At 40.9% G+C, this 27,916-nt stretch overlaps 1 long non-coding RNA gene across 5 annotated transcripts in view; it reads right to left on the bottom strand.

The window, feature by feature from the left end:
- LOC103246889 (uncharacterized) overlaps positions 1-27,916 on the bottom strand; it is a 61,087-nt gene that overhangs the window by 2,625 nt on the left and 30,546 nt on the right. For 3 of the 5 annotated variants that reach the window (XR_012089584.1, XR_012089587.1, XR_012089585.1), the window contains one exon: positions 2,720-14,228. This is a non-coding gene — a long non-coding RNA (uncharacterized lncRNA). The remainder of the gene's footprint in view (positions 1-2,719; positions 14,229-27,916) is intronic. The other 2 variants (XR_012089586.1, XR_012089588.1) reach the window with 2 other exon arrangements.

Below are 27,916 nucleotides of genomic sequence, written 5' to 3'. Positions count from 1 at the left end.
ACACAGCTGCCAACTGTCTGACAAAAGGAATAAAAAATAAAAGCAGAGTGAACTTGACATCCTATACTTCCCAGCATTATCCCTCTGAACAAAGTAGAAATGGTGCAACAGCTGAAGGAAAGGACTCAGAGAGGAGAGACTGGAAGATAATGATGATATGTGATAAGTTGGTGAAGTCAGAGTCCGGGAAATCCCACATCAGCAGCATCAATCCCCCTCCTGTACCCAATGCCGAGGGATCAAAACTTGGAGCCCAGGGCTGGAGCCTCGGGATTCCTCCCCAGATCACACTGGCATGACTGTGTGTAACCCTGGAGTTGAGCTCGTGTTTCTTCTAGAATTGTAGAATATAAGGCACAATTTATTTTATCCTTTCATCTTCGTGCTTTAAGTTTAGAAATTGCTGGTGGCTTTCCCTTAAAAGGAGTACATTTAAATTTCTGTATTACGTTCTTAAGTTTCTTAAGGCAAAATATTGATGGTACCATCACCATCTTGGTCTGAAAGTGGTGTTCACATTATAGAAAAGACATTTGCTAGACTGAGTCTTCCTCAGTCAAAGTTGTATCTTGAAAGTATATACTAGGTTAAGCAACATTTTTGAAATGTTGTCATACTTTAATCAGAATTTCACACACGGCACATTAAGAGTAGCTAATGGTGAGGTCAATGTCCTTATTTTCAAAACAGCACTTTTCTCCAGTTTATTTTTATGAAAGATCAGTGCCTTGGACATAATGTTCACCTCCATTCAAGAACATCTCTTGATAAGTAGAAATAATTTTTCAGGCAAAAACCTGATGTTCTAAGTTCAATAATAACCTGTTTCTACACTATGCCAAATTCTGGTATGAAGAGAATTTATACTGACATGGTAATTTTTTCACACATTTTATGATTTTAAAAAAATAGTCAGGTGTGGTGACTCACACCTGTAATCCTAGTACTTTGGGAGGCTGAAGTGTGTGCATTGCTTCAGCCCAGGGGTTTAAGACCAGCCTGGGCAACAAAGTGAGACCCCGTCTCTATTTAAAAAAAAACCAAACTCATAGGATATCCAATAATCAATAGTTCTCTGGTTTCAAATTTCTGCCAGAAAAATAATCTACAGATCAACTTGTCTAAAACAAAAGTCATTATTCATAACAGCTGCCACCAATTTCTAACTATTATGTTGCTGATAACAGCATATAGCAAGTCAGTCAACTCAGTTATTGGGAATATTTTCAGCTGTTAATGTTGGTACGTGTGCAGCATGAGGTTAAGACCGTGGGTACAGGATTCATAGTTCCCAAGTGCAAATCTTTGTTTACTGTTTACTAACTGTCCAAACCTGGGCAATCGACTAAACTGCAATTTCTTCATCTTTAAAATGGAGATAGCATATTCCTCCTAGAGTTATTGTAAGGATTAAACAGGCAAGTAAGACCTAAGGTGATTATTGCAATGCTGAAAAAACCTTATGAATTTCTCTTATTATATTTCTCAAACTGTGTAGATCATGCTTGGAGAATGAAGTGTTTAAGTTGGTCAACTGAAAATCTTTTCTGAAAATTAAATTCCTTTGCTATTAATAAGTCAGATCAATGTTAATATTTCTTCTGTGTATGTCCATAGCCTTGAATTTTTATCCAGCTTATAGCCTGTATCATTTTGTTTGACTTTTTAACAATAGACTTAATTTTTTAAGAACAGTTTTAGAGTTTCAGAACAGTTGAGAAGACAGAATTTCCATATGTCTGTACTGAGTTTCCCCCATGGATATCATCTTAAATTACTGTGGCACATTTGTTACAATTAATGAACCAATATTGATACATTATTATTATTAGCTCATGTCCATGCTTTACTCAGATTTCCTCATTTTTACCTAATGTCTTATTTAGGTGTTAGAATCCTGTCCAGAATATCACATTACACTTAGTCACCATGTTCCCTTAGGCTCCTCTTGGATGTGACAGTTTCTCAGACTTTTTTTTTTTTTTATGACATTAATAATTTTGAGGCACATTGGTTAAGTAGTTTGTAGGATGCCCCTCTATTGGAATTCTACACTTTTTTCATGATTAGACTGGGGTTACGGGTTTTGAGGAGGAGGACCCTGAAGGTAACGTGCCATTTTCATCACGTATCAAGGGAACATACTATCAACATGACTCTTCACTGTTGATGCTGACCTTGATGACTGAAGGCGTGTTTGTCAGATTTCTCCACTGTAAGGTTACCCTTCACCCCGTCCCTTTACCACACGGTGTCTTTGTAAGGAAGTCACTGTGAGCAGCCCACACTTAGGAGTGAAAATGTATGCCCCTCTCCTTGAGAGCACAGTATCTACATCAATTATTTGGAATTCTTCAACATGGGATATTTGCCTCATCTTCCCTATTTATTTAGTCATTCAGTAATTTATTTATACAAATACATTTTGTTTTATAATCCACCATCATTTTATTTATTTTATTGTTCAAACTGTGTTCCTAGTGTAAAGAAAAGATAAATATTTAAGGTGATGGTATCTGATTATCCCGATTTGATTATATGGATGTATCAAATTATCACATGTACCCCCAAAATATGTATATCTAATATGTATCAATTAAATAATCATTCCAGTTTTGTCACTGGGAGCTCTTTCACACACAGAGAGCTCTTCTGTGGTCCTTTTGACATATTGCTATCAATGCTTTTTAAAACAACAACAAAAACAACACTTCCTTACCTTCAAGCACTACAAGATGCTCCAGCTTCATCATGTATATTTTCTGCGCCAGTCCTCGATAGCCATTTCTCCAAGGAGCCTTGTTTCCTTTTACTGAAGAATGATATCAAAAACTGAGATCTGGGAGCTAGGTGTGCTAGTTGCTACTGGGTGTTGTTTCATTCAGGTACTTTCACCTCAAGAAGCAAGGAAATATATGAAACATATCTGTATATAAAATATATCTATAAATATTTCTATGTGTAACCATTTATATCTATATTAAGCTAGACATGAGTTCCTACTGATTTCTCCAACTGTAATTCTTTACCACATGGATCATTCTATTCTTCTAATTCCCTTGCTTGTCTATAGAGTTTCACCCCAAAAGAGAGAAATCTTGTTCCCAACATTTGTCATTCATTTACTCAATTATTTAATTCCAATATATATCTATAAGGGTATCATAATTATTGACCCATGGGAAACAATATTATCAACTACAGTACAGTGCTTAAATTCAGTTCTTTTCACCTTTAGTATTGCACACTAAAACATTTCCAAAGTTACTGAGGTCAGCATCCTTCTGCCCCCTTCACTTCAATGGGGTTGAACATGATCATTTTTAACCAATAAACAAACAATTGGATGCTATAGCAATACAAAAGGAACTTCATGTTCACACATCTATACAAACAAACATTTCACTTGTTTAGAAAAAAAGTAAGTTATAGAATAAAAGATATCAACATTTTAAATATATATAAGATCTGATGTAAATTGTCATCAATAAAGGGTTCATATTCCACAGTTTTATCAAGCTTGCCAAATATTGTTCAGGCAGTCTATCAACTGCAATTCACTTTCGCTTTTGCTAATTACAAAAATGTTCTGGCCGGGCTTGGTGGCTCATGCCTGTAATCCCAGCACTTTGGGAGGCCAAGGTGGGTGGATGACCTGAGGTCAGGAGTTCAAGACCAACCTGGTCAATATGGTGGAACCCCATACTACAAATACAAAAATTAACTGGGTGTGGTGGCAGACGCCTGTAATCCCAGCTTCTCAGGAGGCTGAGGCAGGAGAATTGCTTGAACCCAGGAGGCAGAGGTTGCAGTGAGCTGAGATTACGCCATTGCACTCTAGCCTGGGTGACAGAGTGAGACTCTGTCTCAAAAGAAAGGAAAAAAAAAGTTATCCTTTCTGACCACTGCTTTTAAATCTCCACTTTATTTTTCCTGGGAAATAAACTTTAGGCACTTGAGCCACAGCAAGCCTTGAACTCAGCCTGGAATAAACCACACTAATTTGTTGAACCCCAGGCTGAATCCTCTCTCTGTGTATGTGTATTGCTTTTTTAAATTTACAAATGAAACTAATATTTTCATTTGTAAAATATTACAAATGAAATATTGTACCCATATCAATATGTTTATATCATCTATACTTACATATTTATATCTATAGCCACAGTTTTTAAATTTTAAGTTCCGGGGTACATATGCAGGATGTGCAGGTTTGTTACATAGGTAAACGTGTGCCATGGTGGTTTGCTGCACCAATCAACACATCACCTAGGTATTAAGCCCAGCTGCATTAGCTATTTTTCCCAATGCTCTCCCTTCTCCCACCCCACCCCCCGACAGGCCCCTATGTGTATTCTTCCCCTCTCTGTGTCCATGTGTTCTCATTGTTCAGTTCCCACTTATAAGTGAGAATATATGGTGTTTGATTTTTCTGTTCCTACTTTAGTTTGTTGAGGATAATGGCTTCCAGCTCCATCCATATCCCTGCAAAGGACATGATTTCATTCCTTTTTATGGCTTCATAGTATTCCATGGTATACACATACCACATTTTCTTTATCCAGTCTATCATCGATGGGTATTTGGGTTGATTCCATGTCTTTGCTATTGTGAATAGTGCTGCAATGAACATACGTGTGCATGTATCTTTGTAACAGAATTATTTATATTCCTTTGGTTATATACCCAGTAATGGGATTGCTGGGTCAAATGGTATTTCTGTTTCTAGATCTTTGAAGAATCACCGCACTGTCTTCCACAATGGTTGAACTAATTTACATTCCCACGAATAGTGTAAAAGCATTCCTATTTCTCCATAGCCTCGCCAGCATCTGTTGTTTCTTGACTTTTTAATAATCACCATTCTGACTGGCATGAGATGATATCTCATTGTGGTTTTCATCTGCATTTCTCTAATGATCAGTGATGTTGAGCTTTTTTTCATGTTTGTTGGTTGCATAAATGCCTTCTTTTGAGAAGTGTCTTTTTCATATACTTTGCCCACTTTTTAATGGAGGGTTGTTTTTTTTTTATTATTGTAAATGTGTTTAAGTTCCTTGTAGACTCTGGATATTAGACCTTTGTCAGATAAATAGATTACAAAAATTTTCTCCCACTCCGTAGGTTGCCTGTTCGCTCTGATAATAGTTTCCTTTTTTTTTTTTTTTTTGAGATGGGGTCTTGCCCTGTCACCTAAGCTGGAGTACAATTGCGGAATCTCGGTTCTGCAACCTCTGCCTCCCAGGTTCAAGCGATTCTCCTGCTTCAGCCTCCCAAGTAGCTGGGATTACAGGTGTGCCCTACCATGCCTGGCTAATTTTTTGTATCTTTAGTAGAGACGGAGTTTCACCACATTGGCCAGGCTGGTCTCAAACTCCTGACCTCATGATCCACCCACCTCGGCCTCCCAGAGTGCGGGGATTACAGACATGAGCCACTGTGCCCATCCTCTGATGATAGTTTCTTTTGCTCTGCAGAAGCTCTTTAGTTTAATTAAGTCCTATTTGTCAATTTTTGCTTTTGTGGCAATTACTTTTGGTGATTTCATCATGAAATATTTGCCCATGCCTATTCCCTGAATGGCATTACCTAGATTTTCTTCTAGGGTTTTTATAGTTTTGGGGTTTAGATTTAGGTTTTTAATCCCTCTTGAGTTAATTTTTGTATAAGGTATAAGGAAGGGGTCCAGCTTCAATTTTCTGCATATGGCTAGCCAGTTCTCCCAGCATCACTTATTAAATAGGGAATCCTTTCCCCATTGCTTGTTTTTGTCAGGTTTGTCAAAGATCAGATGGTTGTAGATGTGTGGCCTTATTTCTGAGTTCTCTATTTTGTTCCATCGGTCTACATGTTTGTTTTTGTACCAGTATTACTATTTTGGTTATTGTCCCCTTGTAGTATAGTTGGAAGTCTGGTAGCATGATGCTCGCAGCTCTGTTCTTTTTCCTTAGGATTATCTTGGCTATATGAGATATTTTTTGGTTCCATGGGAATTTTAAAATAGTTTCCTCTAATTCTGTGAAGAAGGTCAATGGTAGTTTGATGGGAATAGTATTTAATCTATAAATTACTTTGGGCAGTATGGCCAATTTTGTAACATTGATTCTTCCTATCCATGAGCATGGAATGTTTCTGCATTTGTTTGTGTTCTCTCTGATTTCCTTGAGTAGTGGTTCGTAGTTCTCCTTGAAGAGGTCCTTCACTTCCTTTGTTAGCTGTATTCCTGGGTGCTGTATTCTTCTTGTAGCAATTGCAAATGGGAGTTCATTCATGATTTGGCTCTCTACTTGCCTCTTGGTGGTATATAGGAATTCTTGTGACTTTTGCACATTGATTTTGTATCCTGAGACTTTGCTAAAGTTGCTTATCAGTTTAAGAAGTTTTGGGGCTGAGATGAAGGGATTTTCTAGATATAGGATCATGTCATCTGCAAACAAAGACAATTTTACTTCTTCTAAGACAAAAGAATCAAATAGACTCAATTAAAAAAATGATAAAGGGGATATCACCACTGACCCCACAGAAATACAAACAACCGTCAGAGAATGCTATAAACATCTCTACCCAAATAAACTAGAAAACATAGAAGAAATGGATAAATTCCTGGACACCCACACCCTTCCAAGACTGAAACAGAAGCTGAATCCCTGAATAGACAAATAAGTTCTGAAATTGAGGCAGTAATAAATAGCCTACCAACCAAAAAAAACGTCAGGACCAGATGGATTTACAGCTAAATTCTACCAGAAATACAAAGAGGAGCTGATATACTTTCTTCTGAAACTATTCCAAATAATTGAAAAGGAGAGACTTCTCTCTAACTCATTCTATGAGGCCAGATTCATCCTGATACAAAAACATGGCAGAAATAAAACGAAAAAAGAAAACTTCAGGCCAATATCCCTGATGAACATTGATGCAGAAATTATCACTAAAATACTGGCAAACCAAATACAGCAGAACATCAAAAAACTTATCCACCACGATCAAGTTGGCGTCATCCCTGGGATATAAGGCTGGTTCAACATACGCAAATCAATTAACGTAATTCATCACATAAAGATATCTAAAAACAAAAACCAAATTATTATCTCAATAGACACAGAAAAGTTCTTCAATAAAATTCAAAATCCCTTCATGTTAAAAACTCTCAATAAAGTAGGTACTGAAGGAATGACCTCAAAATAATAAGAGCCATTTATGACAAACTGACAGCTAATATCCTACTAAATGGGCCAAAGCTGGAAGCATTCCCCTTGAAAACTGGCACAAGACAAGGATGCTCTCTCTCACCACTCCTATCCAACATAGTATTGGAAGTTCTGGCCAGGGCAATAAGGCAAGAGAAAGAAATAAAGGGTATTCTATATCCACTCTTACTCAAATTCTATTAAACCCCAAATTGTAAGAGACTATTGTCAAAGCTAAAACAAAATGATGTTGGGGATTTATGCCATATATCACTGCAATGAGGTCAAACTTTACGACCTGTTAACTCCTGACAGTTTGAACAAAGAGGTATATTAAATGTACTGATTTTAAAGTCATCCCTCTGACTTCCTGGACCACCCAATATTTTTCCTGAAGGCATACAAAATTCAAAATTAAATAAAAATGTATTTTTGAAAATAACTCCCACATTTCTAAAACGTGAACGGGGCAGCACAGACGCACATTGACAGCTACCTCCATCATTTAAAAGGGAGTTTCTGAGGCAGTTCTAATGAAGTGGGAATTCTGCAGATAATGTAAAATTCAAAAACACTGAGGAGATGTTAGGCGCAAACATGCCAAGCACATAAAGCGGCATCTGGCAGTTTCCCTTCGGAGGCCTCGTGTGCCAGCATTTCACTTAGATAAGAAAAAAGTCTCCTATTTTCAGCAATCTTCTTAAATGCTTTAATTTGACACTATCTGAAAGTGATACTTAAGTTGTGGTAAATCACATTTAATTGCAGCAGTCTACTCTCTATTATTTCACTATTGCTTCAATTTCTCTCTAAGTTCTCAAAGACCCCATGGAAAATAAAATATTCCTTAATGGAAGTGCTTTCATTCTTAGTGACTTTTTGCCCATCTTGGTCAATTATTTTGACATATGCTAAAACAGTAGCAGTCATATTGAAAGGCCAAGGAAAGCTGAAAAGTACAACTCTTCTCTAAGAACATTTGGCTGTGTTTCTATATTACCTGCCTAAAGAGTCTAAATCTTATTTTTAGCCACTCTCTATCCACAGCACCTGGTTCTCTACCTCTAATGTTGGAGTAATGAGTTCGTGAAGTGCCTACCAGCCACGAGGACTAGGGGCTTGGGGGTACAGATAAAGAAGACACAGACCCTGCCCTCCAGGAGGTTGAAGGAAAGAAGGGTGGGCCAATCAGTGCTCCTGAGACAGAGTGGCCCCGCTTCTGAGTCTTCTGTTTACTGAGGGCCTTTGTGCTGGATACTGGGCTGCTCCTCCATATTCATTACTATCTGATATGGTTTGGATCTGTATGTCCACCCACATCTCATGTTCAATTGTAATCCCCAATGTTGGTGGTGGGGCCTGGTGGGAGGTGATTGGACATAGGGGCATTTTCTAATGGTTTAGCACCATCCTTCTAGTGCTGTTCTCATGATAGACTTCTCACAAGACTGGGTTGTTTACAAGTGTCTAGCACCTTCCCACTCTCTCTTCCTCCTGCTCCAGCCATGTAAGACAAGCCTGCTTCCCCTTCTCCGTGCTTCCCCTTATACCATGACTGTAAGTTTCCTGAGGCCTCCCAAGCCATGTTTCCTGTACAGCCTGTGGATTCATGAACCCATTAAATGTCTTTTCTTTATAAATTACCTAGGCTCAGGTATTTCTTTATAGCAATGTGAAAACAAACTAATACAGTCCCTCCTGAGAGCAATGCTATGATGCAGAAAGAGAGCCTTATGTTCAGGAAAGGATGCCTGGTCCTTTGAACATGCTGGTCCTTTTCATAGGTCCATGGTTCAGGCCACCTTAAAGAGGCAACTTGGGTGTTCTCCATCCAAACTTGGACATGGGAATTTTGAGAAATAAGACTCTGGGCTCTGGAGATTCTGGTTCTCTGGTTATCCCATCTGAAGTCCAGCTACCTCTGGAGAACAGCAAGTGGAGGAATTTGTTCTCAGTGATTCCTAGAGCTGGGTCCCAGTCTTGGGACACAATGGAAGCCTCTTTCTTCTTCATTAGGCCCATTTACTGAAGAGCCTGAGTTTCAGAGGAGTTAGTGGACTTGCTCAGGTCTTGACAGATAGTTGGAATTGAAAGCTAAGCTTCTCCAGACCATGACAGAGGTTGCCATGGAGGTGCAGAGAAGATAATGAAACTCATGGTGGTTGATGAAGGTGGAAGGGGACGTTGGTAAAACAGAGTAGGCACCCCAGAAATTATGCCAAATCATTTTTAAAATTATTTTTAGTAATTAATACATTCCTTCCCCTATATGACCAGAGTTCTTAGGGTTGGGAGAAATCTTTGATATTATATGGATCATTCTTGCCTCCCAAGACTGGCAGAGAGGCACTGAGGCTCTCTTTGGTCATCTTCAGGGGTAAAGAGCTCATCCATGAATGGGGCTGGGGGTCCTTGGCAAATTCCAACCACTAGGGAATCACTTATCAAAATTTACAAAGAGGAAACAGGAAGCTCCTTGTTTCCAGCATATATCACTCTTAACTAAAGCTCAGAGAAATAAGATATTCTCTATGGCGCTACTCAAAACCATGTGCCATGATGAGTTGGCAGGATCAGAAGAAAGACCTTTCTGGATGCCTACCTAGAAGGTTGCAGTGGATACTGGAATTTGGGTTTAGAAACGGATGATACAAGTAATGTCAAGTTGAGGCTTTCGGTTTGTGTGGGTCAATATTAGCTTGTTGGGAAACAAGTGCCAGGTAGTCTGTGACATTCAAGGCACTGATATCCTAAGAGTAAGGAAGAAATAGTGTTTAACAATATCCGTCAGAGCAGTGGGATGTAAGAAAAGGCTACACGTGGTCTGTGAGTCAGCATGCTGGGATTGAATTTCTAACCTCCTGGTTCTTAATTTCCTCATTTGTATAATGAGAGACTTGTTGAAGATCTTGCTAATATTCTACAGTGGGTTTTAATTTTTTTTACATACTTGGTGCAAAACAAAACAAAACAAAACATTTTCCTCCTTAATCTGATACTAGCTAGTCTAAGTCTCCATCCTTCTGGTTAGAGGAGCATTTTCCCTCAGTCATGTTTTCTAGGAACCTCTAGGTGTCATGCAGTCTGGAACCTTCAGGTAAGGATTCGTGGTCCTCTGAACACGTTGGTCCCTTTTATAGGTCCATGGCACCAGCTATCTTGAAGAGGCAATTTGGATGTTCTCCAGCCAAACTTGGACATGGGAATTTTCAGAAAAATGAGAGTTTGGGCTCTCGGGGTCCTGGTTCTCTGGTTAACCCATCTGAGGTCCAGCTCCCCTCTGGAGAACAGCAAGGAGACAGATTTGTTCTCTGTGATTCGTAGAGATGGGTCCCAGTCTTGAGAAGCAATGGGAGCCTCTTTCCTCTCTCATTAGGGCCATTTACACCTTTCCCAACTTTTGATTTATTCCTGCATGCCATACACTGAATCCATTGTCATCATATGCTTAATTTTTCTATCACATAAGCCCTCAGTGAAGGATGTCTTCTGGGTGTCTGAAAAATTCTGTTTTTAACCATATGTAAGTTTATCTTTGGTTGTGTGCTGAACATGGTATTTGTAAAATGCTTGCTGAAATAATTTGAAGGCAAGGATAATGATACCTTCCTCTGAGGAGGATTTGATTTGTCTTTGCAAGGCACCTCAGGGAGCTTGCAATTCAAGATCAGGTTAATTCAAACACAGGGCTTTTTACCAAGCAACTCAGGAATATTTAAAGAACTGAACAATTGATACAGCTGTACAGGTGCCTCCCAGATGAATATCAGCCCTAAATGCCCCCAATACTTAGAAAGGTTAAGTTCTTGTTAATATGGCTATATAACATATCACTCCCAAATTTAGGATTTAAAACAATAATGATTATTTCTCATGGTTTCAGTGGGTTAGCTCAGAAGCAGCTTAGCTGGGTGGTCTAAATTCAGGGTCTCTCATGATGTTGCAGTCAGATGTCAGTAGGAGCTGGAGGCTCCAATTCAAAGGTAGCTCACTTACAAGGCTGGCAAAATTGTGCTGGTGATTGGCAAGAGCCTTTAATTCTTCTCCATGTGAATCTGTAGATGGAACTGCTCGAGAGTCCTTGCAGAGTGGTGGCAGGCTTCCCCAGAGAGAGAGACCTAAGAGGTGGAAGATACAATGCCGTTTGTGACCTAGCCTCGGAATTCATACCCCATCACTTCCTCCACATTCTATTGGTCACCCAGAGCCAGCCCTGATTCAATGTGCAAGGGAACTAACAAGGACATGAATACGAGGAGGCAGGAATCATCACAGGCTCTCTTGCATACTGGTTACCACATACAGACATTGGGACTTGAATCCAGGCCTCTCTGATGTCAAAGTCCTTGTACCTCACTGTGCTGCCCTCGCCAAGCAGCCTCTTGAATCTGTGGATCCCTCTAAGTGTAATGTCACCTTCAGCCTGCAACAGTACAGAATGGATAAAGTAGTGATATTAAGCATGTTGTAAGAGAGGCAGAGAAGCCTAGGCTCCTTAAGCATGGTTATAAAATGGGGACCAGTGAGCAGAGAATGGGCTCAAGAAGAAGAATTCAGAGGAGCTTGGTTAACTTCCCCCAACTGGACATTCTCTTTTTTTGCTGTCCCTGGCATCAGCTATCAGAAAGTCTCTGTGGGTAAGTCTCGGAGCACTCTTTGATGCTATTAACTACACTCCTGCAAAGCTTCTGTTTGATAGGTTTGGATTTTCTTAGGCAGTGCCAGGTTTTCGGAATAGAAATTGACTTGTTTCTGCCCCAGAAAGTCTACGGCCTACCGTGCGTAACCCCAGCCTCTAGTAACAGCTTAATCCGTGCCAATCCCCTGGAGTCTGCAGGACAGAGTCTCAGTTGGAAACACTGCAATGAGCAGCTTGCTGTTTTTCTCTTTTTCTTCCACTTTATTTTATATTGATATTTAATGACTGTTTCTTTGGTGGTATTGCTATGTGCATTATTTAAACTCTGAAAATTGAAGCCATAGAAAATAATTGTTGATTCACCACAGGGAGCCATATAAATACTGTTCTAAATTCGAATGACCATGACCATTGGGATTATTTTTTGTGAAGCATAATTTCCATGATTTTGAAAACCCTCAAGTCAGTGTCTTAGAAGGGCAGCTGTTTTCTTGGCTATCTTCAATAGGTTTTTCTTCTTTCTTCATTTTTCCTTCCCTCCTTACCATGTTACACATCCTCCTTTTATTTCTTCCTTTGTCATTGTATTGGTTTTTTGCTTGTTTGTTTTTGTTTGTTTATTTGTTTTTGAGACAGAGGCTCGCTCTATCACCCAGACTGCAGTGCAGTGGTGAGATCTCAGCTCACTGCAATCTCCACCTCCCGAGTTCAAGTGATTCTTCTGCCTCAGCATCCCGAGTAGCTGGGACTACAGGTGCACACCACCACGTCCAGCTAATTTTTGTATTTTTAGAAGAGACAGGGTTTCACCATATTGTCCAGGCTGGTCTCAAACTCCTGACCTCGTGATCCGCACAAAGTGCTGGGATTACAGGTGTGAGCCACCGCGCCCAGCCTGTATTGTTATTGTTATTACTACCGTTAATATAAATGAGGCCTCAGGACTTAGAGCTTGACAACTAAATAATACCTGTTTACATCATTTTGTATTTTCAAGTTGTTTTCACAAATATCATCTCATCTGATGCACATTATAACTGAGTGATATAAATGGGACAAACTTCATCCCTATTTACAGATAAGGACAAAATGCCAAAGATTTGCAGAGCTACAGGGTTGGTTAGAGCAGGTCCCTCCTCCAAGAGCAGATCTCCCTCCCTTAGTATTATCCCACCCATCCTGGACCTGGGAAACCTAAAGATGCTTTGTGAACACTTGTCTGTATTTACAGAAAGCTCTGCTAGTTAAAGAAACTACCCTAGACCAAGCTGTGCTCTAAGGGGCTGGTGAGCTCTGATTTTTTAAAAAATTACTTTAAATATTTTTTTTTTCTTTTTAATTGAAAGAATGAGTCAAACATAGAGAGGGTTACAGAAAATAATATGGAACCAATCAGATTTATCTGAGGTGACATTTTGCCATAGAGGCTTGAAGTCCATCCATCTCTCTTATGAAATGAAATGTTACAGAAACAGCTCATTCTCTCCCTCCTCACTACTCCTTGCCTCCCTCCCAAGGCTACTCCCATCCTGAGTAGTGCTTTCTTCAGCTGCATGTTGTTCTACTGTTATATACAAGAATGAGTCATAAGTCATATGCCATCAGCTTTGCATTTTGCAAGAATTTGCATGAATATTATGCTATTGTATGTACAGATTTTAGGCTCACTGATGAACAATGCCCTGGGCTTCTATCATTTTTCCGCATGTCTCACTCTTCTAGCTATGCCTGTTTGGTCTGGGAAAGAATACGGGGAATGTCCAGTTCCCACGGCAGCAAGTGCTGGTTTCCATGACTGTTCCCTAAGACAGGCAGAAAAGCGGGGGAACTAAGTAAGCTTCACTGTGCAGTTAATCGCAGGGCCACGGCCCAGGTAGCTTGTAAAGGCTGATGACATCCCAAGACAGGCTGGAACTTGAACTGACATTTTATAGAGGAAAACCAGGCCCAGAGAAGAGAATGGTTGCCTTAATGTCACACTTCCAGAAATTGGTAAAGCAGAGCTTATGACACCTTTGTACTAAACACATTGCCTTTAGGCAGTTTTATTCTTCATCCAGCAAACAGCAGACCATCGATTTGATTGTTTTCTTGCCTCTGCTCCTCTGGGGAAAACGCTGGCAAACTATAAAAGTTTATTCCCTGAGATCCTGGCAAGCTACATTGGATTTAGGTGTCTGCTGTTTCTGGGAGGCAGCAAGGATCTGATTTTGGGGGAAGATCAGGTCACCGGACTGAAGAGTACCCCGAAGATCTTTTTACCTGGATCGCCCTCTGGTGGCAGATTTGATAACAACCGCTCTAATTCATCATCGGAAATGCAAAGTGGTTGCAGCTCAAGTTTTCCTTGCTCCTCTTGGGACTTGCTCGTTCCCCATTAAAGCATTCCTGTGCCCACTCTATAAAAGACACATTTACTTTGAGCTGCATCCCTGAGATAATCGACTCCAAACCAATATTTCTGTGTGTCAGTCACAGTAACTGGAGCTGTGGCATAGAAAATAAGAACGCATTGTTCCTGACCCCAAGGAATTTAAGTTAACTGGGTGAGATAGGCATACAAGCAGTTGACCAGACTCAGAGTCAGTGTAGCCGAGAATGGACAGGCTGGGGGAATACAGAGGGAGGAGGAAATGAATGTCAGTCACAGAAACCCCAGAGGCCTTGGTGGGGAAGCTAGTGTCTGAGTTCTCAAGGAGCAATGGGAATTCTGAGGTCAGGGAAGGGCAGGGACACTGGAGGAGGGGAGGACAGGGCATAGCCCCTTCCTCCCTCCCTGTTTCCCCTTCTACTTGGGGCTTTGCTCTCTCTCTCTCTTCCTCTTTACTCACCCCAGTCCCAGTAGCCCTGCAATTCATGACCACCCGAAGTGTTGATTTTCTGGGAGAAGATTGGGCTCCTTAGCCTCTTCCTACAGACCTTTCTCTCTGCTTCTTCCCATGGGTCCCTCTGACATCTGAATAGAATGACTGAGGCATAAATCCCAATCATCGAGGTTTATTAAGTCAGCTTTAGGGTGCTTCAGGAAAAATACAAGCCACAGGTACGTCTGTGGCTGTTTTTCTCAAGAGAGTTTCAGGGGATTTAGTATTTACACATTTCCTTAAATGGGGAAAGGCATTTAGGAAAAAGGGCAGATAGGTGGTAAGGCAAATGGCTACATTCCTGCGAGCTCTAGCTACTGCCTGGTACATCTACATTTTACATAAGACAAATTGGATGTTTGAAAAGAAAAAGAGAGTAAAGGAAGAGTCAAGTATGCAGATGTCTCTGGGTAGGTAGAGGAATGAGTCTTGTCTTTATTCTACACCTGCACTCCGATCTAAGCTTGCGATCAACATTAGGTCAGCATGGAATCAAACAGACTTTAATTTTAGGAACTAGGCTGGGCGCGGTGGCTCATGCCTGTCATCCCAGCACTTTGGGAGGCCAAGGCGGGCAGATCACTTGAGGTCAGGAATTCGAGACCAGCCTGGACAGCATGGTGAAACTCCATCTCTACTAAAAATACAAAAATTAAGGCCAGGTGTGATGACTTATGCCTGTAATTCCAGCACTTTGGGAGGTCAAGGCAGGTGGATGACCTAAGGTCAGCAGTTCGAGACCAGCCTGACCAATATGGTGAAACCCTGTTTCTACCAAAAATACAAAAATTAGCCAGGTGTGGTGGCGCATGCTTGTCCCAGCTACTCAAGAGGCTCAGACAGGATAATCGCTTGAACCTGGGAGGTGGAGGTTGCAGTGAGCTGAGATCTCGCCATTGCACTCCAGCCTGGGTAACAAGAATGAAATTCCTTCTTAAAAAAAAAAAGAAAAAATTAGCCAGGCATGGTGGCATACACCTGTAATCCCAGCTACTTGGAAGGCTGAGTCAGGAGAATCGCATGAACCCGGGGGGCAGAGGTTGCAGTGAGCCCAGATCGCATCACTGCACTCCAGCCTGGGCGACAGAGTGAGAGTTAGTCTCAAAGAAAAAAACAAAAAACCAAAAACAAAACAACAACAACAACCATTTAGGAGCTAGACTTAGTTTGCAGACCTCAAGTTACAATTGGCATGTCCTTGTGTTGCCAAAAAAAAGGGGTCCCAATCCAGACCCTAAGAGAGAGTTCTTAGATCTCTCTTACGCAGGAGGGAATTCCAGGCGAGTCGCAGGGTTCAGTGGGGAGGGAAGATTTATTGAAGGCTACTCAAATTCAGGATAGGGTGTCCTCAGAAAGCAAGCGGAGGAATGCCTCATCTTTGCATTTTTCTTATTAGGAGTCTAGTCTATGAAGAGACTAAGCTAAGCTGTGTCTACTTGTGGGTGGGCTGGAAGCATGACCAAATTTATTATTCTGTTGATTTAGAGAAAACTACTGGTGGCTCATGTCTGTAATCCAGCATTGGGAGGCCAAGATGGGAGGATTGCTTGAGCCCAGGAATTCAACATCAGCCTGGGCAACATAGCAAGACCTTGACTCTATTTTTAAAATAAAATTTGTTCTATAAAAAAATTAAAAAGAAAAAGAAAACTATTGGCTGGGCGCAATGACTCATTCCTGTAATCTCAGCACTTTGGGAGGCTGGCCAGCAAATTGCTTGAGCTCAGGAGTTCGAGACCAGCCTGAGCAGCAAGGCAAAACCCTATCTCTACTAAAAATATAAAAAATTAGCCTGCATGGTGGCACACGCCTGTGGCCCCAACTACTCAGGAGGCGGAGGTGGAAGGATCTCTTGAGCCGGGGAGGCGGGGTTTGTGGGGAGGCCGAGTTTGCAGTGAGCCGAGATCACAGCATTTGCACTCAATCGCGGGCAACAGAGTGAGACTCCGTCGGAAAGAAAAAGAAAGAAAGAGAGAGAGAGAAAGAAAGAAAGAAAAGAAAGAGAAGGAGGGAAGGAAGGGGAGGAAGGGGAGGAAGGAAGGAAGGAAGGAAGGAAGGAAGGAAGGAAGGAAGGAGAGAAAGAGAAAGAAGGAAAGGAATCTATCCTTGACACTTTAGTGTGCGAGTGCATCAAAGCATAACTATAATTATCTTGAAAGCATATACTGTTATGAGTATTGAGACATCTGGACTTTCTGTTGTAGGAGTGTGTCCTCGTGGGTATTGTTGGGCTGTTTCCTCAATTGTAAATATCTTATGACCATAGTTTGTGACTGGCAAAAAAATGTGCCTTCCTGGTTTTCAAATGGAGTTGATTTTTAAATGGTGTCACCCTGGTTCTCCTATGTTCCTGTTTCCCTTGCTTATGGGAGGTCAGCGAAGAATTTACTTATGAATGATCTGTGGGGCCAGGCCTTTGTAGATGCTTGAGGCCTTTTACCTTTCCATGGGGATCTGGCTAATGCATTATGCTAATTACAGCTACTCATTTGAAAGTGGGTGTTGCATGACTCAGCATCTGGCCTTAAGTTTGGGGGTCCTGACATTTTTTTAATTTCCTTTACATTTCCCCCATTCTTCAAAGCTTTTGGAGAAAGCATTGAGGAAAACACGAGATTGTGGTTTATTGTTTTATCCAATCCTATGTCACCATGAAGGCTCCCTCTTAGGTGGTCACATCCTAGAGAGGGGGAAATTACATCAGAAAAGGACAAATGCCAAATTACAGCAACAAAGGGAAAGTAATCCTGGAAGCTGATTTAAGCTATGTGACTGTGTCTTCAATTAAAGCATTCTTTGGGCAATCGTTATTCTAACCCTAGGTTAGTTTTTTATGAGTCTCTGAAGTACTTTCATTACAGTGGCAATCTGAAAGGTTTTTCTGAACTGTAGTTTGAATCAAGCATTTAAATGAACTTTCTGAAAAGTGCATACATCCGCAGGCAAAACAGTTGCTTATATGTAAGTTGCTGTTATTTCTCCCAAAGCTTAAGGTATATAGCGTTAGTTTGAAGAGCTTTAAGAAAAGCACAGTTTTAATTTCTAATAATTTCAAGTCAGGGAAAAAAAGATGGGAGAAAAAGAAAAAAAAATTTTTATGTCAGTTTAGAGGCGTATAGCTGGGAAAAATTCAGGATCCAGTCTAAACTGTGGACAAATAATAAAATCTTAAAAATAATGAACAAAGGCTGGGCACGGTGGCTCATGCCTATAATCCCAGCACTTTGGGAGGCCGAGGCGGGTGGATCATCTGAAGTCAGGAGTTCGAGACCAGCCTGGCCAACATGGTGAAATCCTGTCTCTACTAAAGCTACAAAAATTAGCTGGGTGTGGTGGCATGCACCTGTAATCCCAGCTACTTGGGAGGCTGCGGCAGGAGAATCACTTGAACCCAGGAGGTGAAGGTTGCATGAGCCAAGATCGTGCCATTGCACTCCAGCCTGGGCGACAGAGCAAGACTCCATCTCAACAATAATAATCATAATCATCATCAAAGCTAGAATCTAATAACAAGTGTACTGTAGTTTCTTTTGAAACATGTGTGTGTATGTGTTTTTTTATCTCCAGTCCCCCATTTCTACAAAAGACAAATCATATTAGGACCAATTAATTTGCAAAATATGTTTTAGTCTCCTTATCCTTGGCCTGATTATTTGCATAAGGCACAGCAAGAATAATGATTGGGCCATATAGGTTTCTTTTATTTTATTTTTAAAATTTTTAATGATCAGTCACCTAGGCTAGAGTGAAGTGGCACAACCATGGCTCACTGCAGCCTCAACATCCTGGGCTCAAGCAATCCTCCCACCTCAGCCTCGAGTAGCTAGAGCTACAGACATGTGTCACCAGGCCCAGTTAATTTATTTTTTGTGCAGATGGGGTCTAACCATGTTACCCAGGCTGACTTGAACTCCTGGTCTCAGGCAGTCCTCCCATCTCAGCCGTCCAAAGCACTGGGATTGCAGGTGTGAGTCACCGAGACGAGACAAAGCCTCTTTTCAACTGGCTTTGCTGGAACTTCTCCTAAGGAATCTCAGATTAGACTTTTAAAAGCCTCTTGACGTTAGCCAATCCAAGGTTTTATCTGTGCCCGCAGATACCTGTACGAATTGGGTACATTCCTCTCTTCTCAGGCCAGGTACAGTGGCTCACACCTATAATCTCAGCATTTTGGAAGCCCGAGGTGGGAGGATCGCTTGAACCCAGGAGTTCAAGACCAGCATAGGCAACATAAGGAGACATCCTATCTACAAAAAAAAAAAAAAAAATTAGCCAGGTGTGGTGGCACACGCCTGTGGTCCTAGCTACTTGGGGAGCTAAGGTAGGAGGACCTCTTGAGTCCTGGAGGTGGAGGCTAGAAGAACTGTGATCATGCCACTGCACTGCACTCCAGTCTTGGAGAAAGAGTGAGACCACAACTCAAAAAAGAAAAAAATTTCTCTCTTCTCGAGGTCTCAAAATAACTCAAATTTCCCAGGCTTGTTAGAAAGTGACATTCTTTACATACCATGGGTCAGGAACTTTGTAAAGGAATTGCATAGACAAGGTAATAGGCCAGTCTTTCCAGTGGATTTTTATCAGTTCTGTAGAGTCAACCTCCATTCCTCAAAGCTTTCTGGTCATATCTGAATATATACCATTCCAATTAAAGCCTTGGAAAAATAACCAGTGTCTCTAATTGTGTCGTGTTACACAAGAAAATAGATTCTTATTGAACTTATGCAAATAACCACATTGCCATAAATTAATAATACTCACAAATAGTTTCCAAATTCTGAAGAAATCAGCTAGAGGGAAAGAAATATGCTTTAAATATTGCTCAAAAGAGTATACTTTACTTAATTTGTTGTGTGCTATAAATAGTTCAAATGAAAAAAGTTTACTGGGTGCAGTGGTTCACGTCTGTAATCCTAGCACTTTGGGAGGCCGAGGCACGTGGATCACCTGAGTTCAGGAGTTCAAGACCAGCATGGCCAACATGGTGAAACCCCATCTCTACTAAAAAATACAAAAATTAGCTGGGAGTGGTGGCACGATCCTGTAATCCCAGCTACTTTGGCAGCTGAGGCTAGAGAATCATTTGAACCTGGGAGGTGGAGGTTGCAGTGAACTGAGATTGCACCACCACACTCCAGCCTGGGCAACACAGTAAGACACTGTCTCAAAAAAAAAAAAAAAAAAAAAAAAAGTTTCCTTGACGGGAAAACAAAAGAATCAGCAATGTTTCAAACACAAAAGTAAAAAAAATTATTTCAGTCCTCTATTAGTCCAGTCCCATGTAATCCCATGTAATTAACTCTTGTTCTGCTTGATATTGAGTTAGCAATCTTCATGAATGCATCAGCTTTTTTTGTTTGTTTGTTTTGATACAGGGTCTTGCTGTTGCCCTGGCTGCAGTGCAGTGGCACAAACACAGCTCACTGCAGCCTTGAACTCTCGGGCTCAATAGATCCTTTCACCTCAGTCTCCCAAGTAGCTGGGACCACAGACATATGCCACCGTGCCTGACTAATTTTTGTATTTTTTATTAGAGACAGGATTTCACCATGTTGCCCAGGCTGGTCTCGAACTCCTGTGACTCAAGCAATCCACCAATCTTGGTCTCCCAATGTGTTGGAATTATAAATGTTAGCCACTGCTCCCAGCCTTGGCTTTTTAATTATAGCCTTGGAAGTTTTTTCTAATCCAGTGGTATGCTCTCTAAAGTTATTGGAAACCTGTATTTTTTTTTTTAATTTTACTTTAAGTTCTAGGATACATGTACAGAATCTGCAGGTTTGTTACATAGGTATACATGTGCCATGGTGATTTGCTGCACTTATGAACCTGTCATCTAGGTTTTAAGCCTCACATGCATTACATATTTGTTCTAAAGCTCTCCCTCCCCTTGTCCCCCACCCCCCGACAGGCCCCACCTGGTGTGATGTTCCCCTCCCTGTGTCCATGTGTTCTCACTGTTCAGTTCCCACCTATGAGTGACAATATGTGGTGTTTGGTTTTCTGTCCTTGTGATAGTTTGCTGAGAATGATGGCTTCCAGCTTCATCCATGTCCCTGCAAAGGACATGAACTCATTCTTTTTTATGACTGCATAGTACTCCATGGTATATATGTGCCACATTTTCTTTATCCAATCTATCATTGATGGGCATTTGGGTTGGTTCCAAGTCTTTGCTATTGTAAGTACTGCTGCAATAAACATACGTGTGCATGTGTCTTTATAGTAGAATGATTTATAATCCTTTGGGTATAAAACTACCCAGTAACGGAATTGCTGGATCAAATGGTATTTTTGGTCCTAGATCCTTGAGGAATTGCCAGATTGTCTTCTACAATGGTTGAACTAATTTACGCTTCCACCAACAGTGTAAAAGCATTCCTATTTCTCCACAGCCTCACTGGCATCTGTTGTTTCCTGACTTTTTATTAATTGCCATTCTGACTGGTATGAGATGGTATCTCATTGTGGTTTTGATTTGCATTTCTGTAATGACTAGTGATGATAAAGTTTTTTCATATGTTTCTTGGCCACATAAATGTCTTATTTTGATAAGTGTCTGTTCATATCCTTTGCCCACCTTTTGATAGGGTTTTTTTTTTTTTCCTTGCAAATTTGTTTAAGTTCTTTGTAGATTCTGGATATTAGACCTTTATCAAATGGGTAGCTTACAAAAATTTTTTGCCATTCTGTAGGTCGCCTGTTCACTCTGATGATAGTTTATTTTGCTGTGCAGAAGCTCTTTAGTTTGATTAGATCCCATTTGTCAATTTTGGCTTTTGTTGCAATTACTTTTGGTGTTTTAGTCTTGCAGTCGTTGCCCATGTCTATGTCCTGAATGGTATCGCCTAGGTTATCTTCTAGGGTTTTTTTGTTTTGTTTTGTTTTTGAGATGGTCTTGTTGCCCAGGCTGGAGCGCAATAGTGCAATCTCAGCTCACTGCAACCTCTGCCTCCAGGGTTCAAGCAATTCTCATGCCTCAGCCTCCAAGTAGCTGGGACTACAGGCACATGCCACCACGCCCAGCTAATTTTTGTATTTTTAATAGAGATGGGGTTTCACCATGTTGGCCAGGCTGGTCTTGAACTCTTGATTTCAGGTAATCCAGCCACCTCAGCATCCCAAAGTGCTAGGATTACAGGCATGAACCACTGCACCTGGCATCTTCTAGGGATTTTATGGTTTGGGGTTTTACATTTACGTCTTTAATCCATCTTGAGTTAATTTTTGTATAAGGTATAAGGAAGGGGTCCAGTTTCTGTTGTCTGCATATGGCTAGCCAGTTTCCCCAGCACTATTTATTAAATAGGGAATCCTTTCCCCATTGCTTGTTTTTGTCAGGTTTGTCAAAGATCAGATGGTTGTAGATGTGTGGCGTTATTTCTGAGGTCTCTGTTCTGTTCTGTTGGTCTGTTTATCTGTTTTAGTACCAGTACCATGCTGTTTTGGTTACTGTAGGCTTGTAGTATAGTTTGAAGTCAGGTAGCGTGATGCCTCCAGCTTTGTTCTTTTTGCTTAGCATTATCTTGGCTATGCGGGCTCCTTTTTGGTTGCATATGAAGTTTAAAGTAGTTTTTTCTAGCTCTGCAAAGAAAGTCAATGATAGCTTGATAGGAATAGCATTGAATCTATAAATTATTTGGGGCAATATGGCCATTTTCACTATATTTATTCTTCCTATCCATGAGCATGGAATGTTTTTCTATTTGTTTGTGTCCTCTCTTATTTCCTCAAGCAGTTGTTTGTAGTTCTCCTTGAAGAGGTCCTTCATATCCTTTGTAAGTTGTATTCCTAGGTATTTTATTTTCTTTGTAGCAATTGTGAATGGGAATTCACTCATGATTTGGCTCTCTGCTTGTCTATTATTGGTGTATAGGAATGCTTGTGATTTTTGCACACTGATTTTGTATCCTGAGACTTCGCTGAAGTTGGTTATCAACTTAAGGAGTTTTTGAGCTAAGACGATGGGGTTTTCTAAATATACAATCATGCCGTCTGCAAACAGAGACAATTTAACTCCTCTCTTCCTATTTGAATACCCATTATTTCTTTCTCTTGCCTGATTGCCCTTGCCAGAACTTCCAATACTATGTTGAATAGGAGTGGTGAGAGAGGGCATCCTTATCTTGTGCCGGTTTTCAAACAGAATGCTTCCAGCTTTTGCCCTTTCAGGATGATATTGACTATGGGTTTGCCATAAATAGCTCTTATTATTTTGAGATATATTCCATCAAAATCCTAGTTTATTGAGAGTTTTTAGCATGAAGGGATGATGAATTTTATTGAAGGTCTTTCCTGCATCTATTTAGATAATCACGTGGTTTTTTTGTCATTGGTTCTGTTTATACGATGAATTACGTTTATTGATTTGTGTATGTTGAACCAGTCTTGCATCCCAGGGGTGAAGCTGACTTGATCATGGTGGATAAGCTTTTTGATGTGCTGCTGGATTCGGTTTGCCAGTATTTTATTGAGGATTTTTGCATCGATGTTCATCAGGAATATTGGTCTAAAATTTTCTTTTTTTGTTGTGTCTCTGCCAGGTTTTCATATAAGGATGATGCTGGCCTCATAAAGTGAGCTAGGGAGGAGTCCCTCTTTTTCTATTGTTTGGAATAGTTTCAGAAGGAATGGTACCAGCTCCTCTTTATACTTCTGGTAGAATTCAGCTGTGAATCCATCTGGTCCTGGTTTTTTTTTTGGTTGGTAGGCTATTAATTACTGCTTCAATTTCAGAACTTGTTATTGGTCTATTCAGGGATTCGAATTCTTGCTAGTTTAGTATTGGGAGGGTGTATGTGTCCAGGAATTTATCCATGTCTTCTAGATTTTCTAGTTTACTGGCTTAGAGGTGTTTATAGGATTCTCTGATGGTAGTTTGTATTTCTGTGGGGTCGGTGGTGATATCCCCTTTATCATTTTTTATTGTGTCTATTTGATTTTCTCTTTTCTTCTTTATTAGTCTAGCTAGTGGTTCATCTATTTTGTTAATCTGAAAGAAAAAACAGCTCCTGGATTCATTGATTTTTGAAGGGTTTTTCGTGTCTCTATCTCCTTCAGTTCTGCTCTGATCTGAGTTATTTCTTGTCTTCTGCCAGCTTTTGAATTTGATTGCTCTTGCTTCTCTAGTTCTTTTAATTGTGATGTTAGGGTGTCAATTCTAGATCTTTCCAGCTTTCTGATGTGGGCATTTAGGGCTATAATTTTCCCTCTTAACACTGCTTTAGCTATGTCCCAGAGATTCTGGTATGTTGTCTGTTCGTTCTCATTGGTTTCAAAGAACTTCTTTATTTCTGCCTTCATTTTATTATTTACCCAGTAATCATTTAGGAGCAGTTGTTCAATTTCCATGTAGTTGTGCAGTTTTGAATGTATTTCTTAATCCCGAGTTCTAATTTGATTGTACTGTGGTCTGAGAGACCGTTATAATTTCTGTTCTTTTGCATTTGCCAAGGAGTGTTTTACTTCCAATTATGTGGTCGATTTTAGAATAAATGCTATGTGGTGCTGAGAAGAATGTATACTCTGTTGATTTGGGGTAGAGAGTTCTGTAGATGTCTATTAGGTCCACTTGGTCCAGAGTTGAGTTCAAGTCCTGAATATCCTTGTCACTTTTCTGTCTTGTTGATCTGTCTAACATATTGGCAGTGTTAAAGTCTCCCACTATTATTGTGCGGAAGCCTAAGTTTCTTAGTAGGTCTCTGAAAACTTGTTTTATGAATCTGGATGCATACATATTTAGGATAGTTAGCTCTTGTTGCCTTGATCCCTTTACCATTATGTAATGCCCTTCTTTGTCTTTTTTGAACTTTGTTGGTTTAAAGTCTGTTTTATCAGAGACTAGGATTGCAACTCCTGCTTTTTTTCTTTTTCTTTCCATTTGCTTGGTAAATATTCTCCATCCCTTTATTTTGAGCTTATGTGTGTCTTTGTATGTGAGATGGGTCTCCTAAATATAGCCCACCAATGAGTCTTGACGCTTTATCCATTCTGACAGTCTGTGTCTTTTAATTGGGGCATTTAGCCCATTTACATTTAAGGTTAATATTGTTATGTGTGAATTTGATCCTGTCATCATGACACTAGTTGGTTATTTTGCACATTCGTTGATGCAGTTTCTTCATAGTGTCATTGGTCTTTATATTTTGGTATGTTTTTGCAGTGGCTGGCACCGGTTTTTTCTTTCCATATTTAGTGCTTCATTCAGGAGCTCTTGTAAGGCAGGCTTGGTGGTGACAAAATCCCTCAGCATTTGCTTGTCTGGAAAGGGTTTTAGTTCTCCCTTTACTTATAAAGCTTAGTTTGGCTGGATATGAAATTCTGGGTTGAAATTTCCTTTCTTTAAGAATGTTGAATATTGCCTCCCGCCCACTTTCTTCTGGCTTGTAGGGTTTCTGCAGAGAGAACCACTGTTAGTCTGATGGGCTTCCCTTTGTAGGTAACCTGACCTTTCTCTCTGGCTGCCCTTAATATTTTTTTCCTTCATTTTAACCTTGGAGAATCTGACTATTATGTGTCTTGGGGTTGCTCTTCTTGAGGAGTGTCTTAGTGGTATTCTTTGTATATCCTGAATTTGAATGCTGGCCTGTCTTGCTAAGTTGGGGAAGTTCTCCTGGATAATATCCTGAAGTGTGTTTTCCAATTTGGTTCCATTCTCCCTGTCACTTTCAGGAACTCCAATCAAGCGTAGGTTTGGTCTTTTCACATAGTCCCATATTTCTTGGAGGCTTTGTTTGTTCATTTTAGTTCCTTTTTCTCTAATCTTGTCTTCATGCCTTATTTCAGTAAGTTGATCTTTAATCTCTGATATCCTTTCTTCTGCTTGATTGATTCGGCTATTGATACTTGTGTATGCTTCACAAAGTTCTTGTGCAGTGTTTTTCAGCTCCATCAGTCATTAATGTTTATCTCTAAAGTAGTTATTATAGTTAGCAGTTCCTTTTACCAAGGTTCTTAGCTTCCTTGCATTGGGTTAGAACATGCTCCTTTAGCTCTGAGGAGTTTGTTATTACCCACCTTCTGAAGCCTGCTTCTGTCAATTCATCAATCTCATTCTCCATCCAGTTTTGTGCCTTTGCTGGAGAAGAGTTGCAATCATTGGAAGGATAAGAGGCATTCTGGTTTTTGGAATTTTCAGCATTTTTCTGCTGGTTTTTCCTCGTCTTCATAGATTTATTTACCTTTGATCTTTGAGACTGATGACCTTTTGATGGGGTTTTTGTGTGGGGGTCCTATATGTTGATGTTGATGTTGATCTTGTAGCTTTCTGTTTGTTAGTTTCTCTTCTAATAGTCAGGCCCCTCTGCTGCAGGTCTGCTGGAGTTTGCTAGAGGTCCACTCCAGACCCTGTTTGCCTGGGTATCACCAGTGGAGGCTGCAGAACAGCAAAGACAGCTGCCTGCTTCTTCCTCTGGAGGCTTTTTCCCAGAGGGGAACCAGCCTGATACCAGCCGTAGCTCTTCTGTATGAGGTGTCTGTCAACCTCTGTTGGGAGGTCTCTCCCAGTCAGTAAGCACGGGGGTCAGGGACCCACTTGAGGAGGCAGTCTGTCCCCTAGCACAGCTGGTGTGCTGTACTGGGAAAATCCCTCTCATCGGGTTCAGCTGCTCTCCTCAGAGCCAGCAGGCAGGAATGATTAAATCTGCTGAAGCTGCACCCACAGTCACCCGTTCCCTCAGGTGCTCTGTCCCAGGGAGATGGGGGTTTTGTCTGTAACTCCTGGCTGGGGCTGTTACCTTTCCTCCTGAGATGCCCTACCTAGTGAGGAGGAATCTAGAGAAGCAGTCTGGCCACAGCTGCTTTGCTGCACCCAGCCCAGACCTCCCAGCCTCCTTAGCACTGTCAGGGGAAAACCGCCACTAAAGCCTCAGTAACGGCAGATGCCCCTCCCCCCAGCAAGCTCAATCGTCCCAGGTCGACTTCAGACTGCTGTGCTGGAGTGAGAATTTCAAGCCAGTGGTTCTTAGCTTGCTAGGCTCCGTGGGAGTAGGACCCACTGAGCGAGACCAGGGGCTCCCTGGCTTCAGCCCCCTTTTTAGGGCAGTGAACAGTTCTGTCTTGCTGGGGTTCCAGGTGCCACTGGGATAGGAAAAAAAATAACTCCTGCAGCTAGCTCAGTGTCTGCCCAAACAGCCACTTGGGTTTTCTGCTTGAAACCCAACACCCTGGTGGTGTAGGCATATGAAGGAATCTCCTGATATGCAGATTATAAAAACCATGGGAAAAGCATAGTAACTTGGCCGGGTAGCACAGTCCCTCATGGCTTCCCTTGGCTAGGGGAGGGAGGTCCCCCAGTTCCTTGCACTTCCTGGGTGAAGTGACACCCCACTCTGCTTCTGCTCGCCCTCTGTGGGTTGGACCCACTGCCTAACCAGTCCCAGTGAGATGAACTCGGTACCTCAGTTGGAAATGCAGAAATCACCTGCCTTCTGCATTGGTCTTTCTGGGAGCTGCAGACTAGAGCTATTCCTATTGGGCCATCTCGGCCCCCTTCAGAAACCTGTATTTAAGAATACTTGTCAGTCTTTTCCGTTAATTTCCATATAGAAGCAAATTTTGGTCTATAGCTGATTATGAACCTCTTTTTGAGAAGAATAAAAAAAGTAAAACAATAATTGTCTGTGGATGGCAAAAGTCTTAGATCAGCCATGGTTAAAGAAAATTTGATTATTTCTGTAACACACAAAAATTTGACATAATAATTATAATTATTACTGATAACATGCATTAAGACATCAGAATTATATGTATCTCATACAATTTTGTAAGACATATTAACAACACCCATAAAATATAATCCAAGGAAAGGTAAACACTGTTTCATAGTTGACAAGGCTTTCTCTAGGATTTTAACATACCAAAAAAACCCAATGTGTCTCTCTTGCACTTCCAGGGACATTAATATCTAAAAGGTTAGTTTAAGGTCAAAAAGACTAAATTTAGAATTTGAAGCTTTGATTTTGAAAAGTTTGTCGAATATCAAAGGTTTAAAACACTTGATATCATAAAATAGGATCACAGTGTAAACTAAGTCATTCACTTAGCCAAAGTGATAATTCACAAATTTACACTTCCCATTGCCCACCCGTCATGCCTTTCACCCTGAGATCTAACAATAGTGTTGGTGGCAGGAGGCAGACAGGTTCCTAGGTGGGAAGGGGTGGGTCCCCAGTGAGGCCCAACCTTCAAACCAGGGATGGCCTGAAGCCTGGAGGCCAGGCTGCCAG

This window comes from Chlorocebus sabaeus, chromosome 2, assembly GCF_047675955.1.
Source record: "Chlorocebus sabaeus isolate Y175 chromosome 2, mChlSab1.0.hap1, whole genome shotgun sequence".
Lineage (NCBI taxonomy): Eukaryota > Metazoa > Chordata > Mammalia > Primates > Cercopithecidae > Chlorocebus > Chlorocebus sabaeus.
This window is presented reverse-complemented; position numbering and strand designations above follow the sequence as displayed.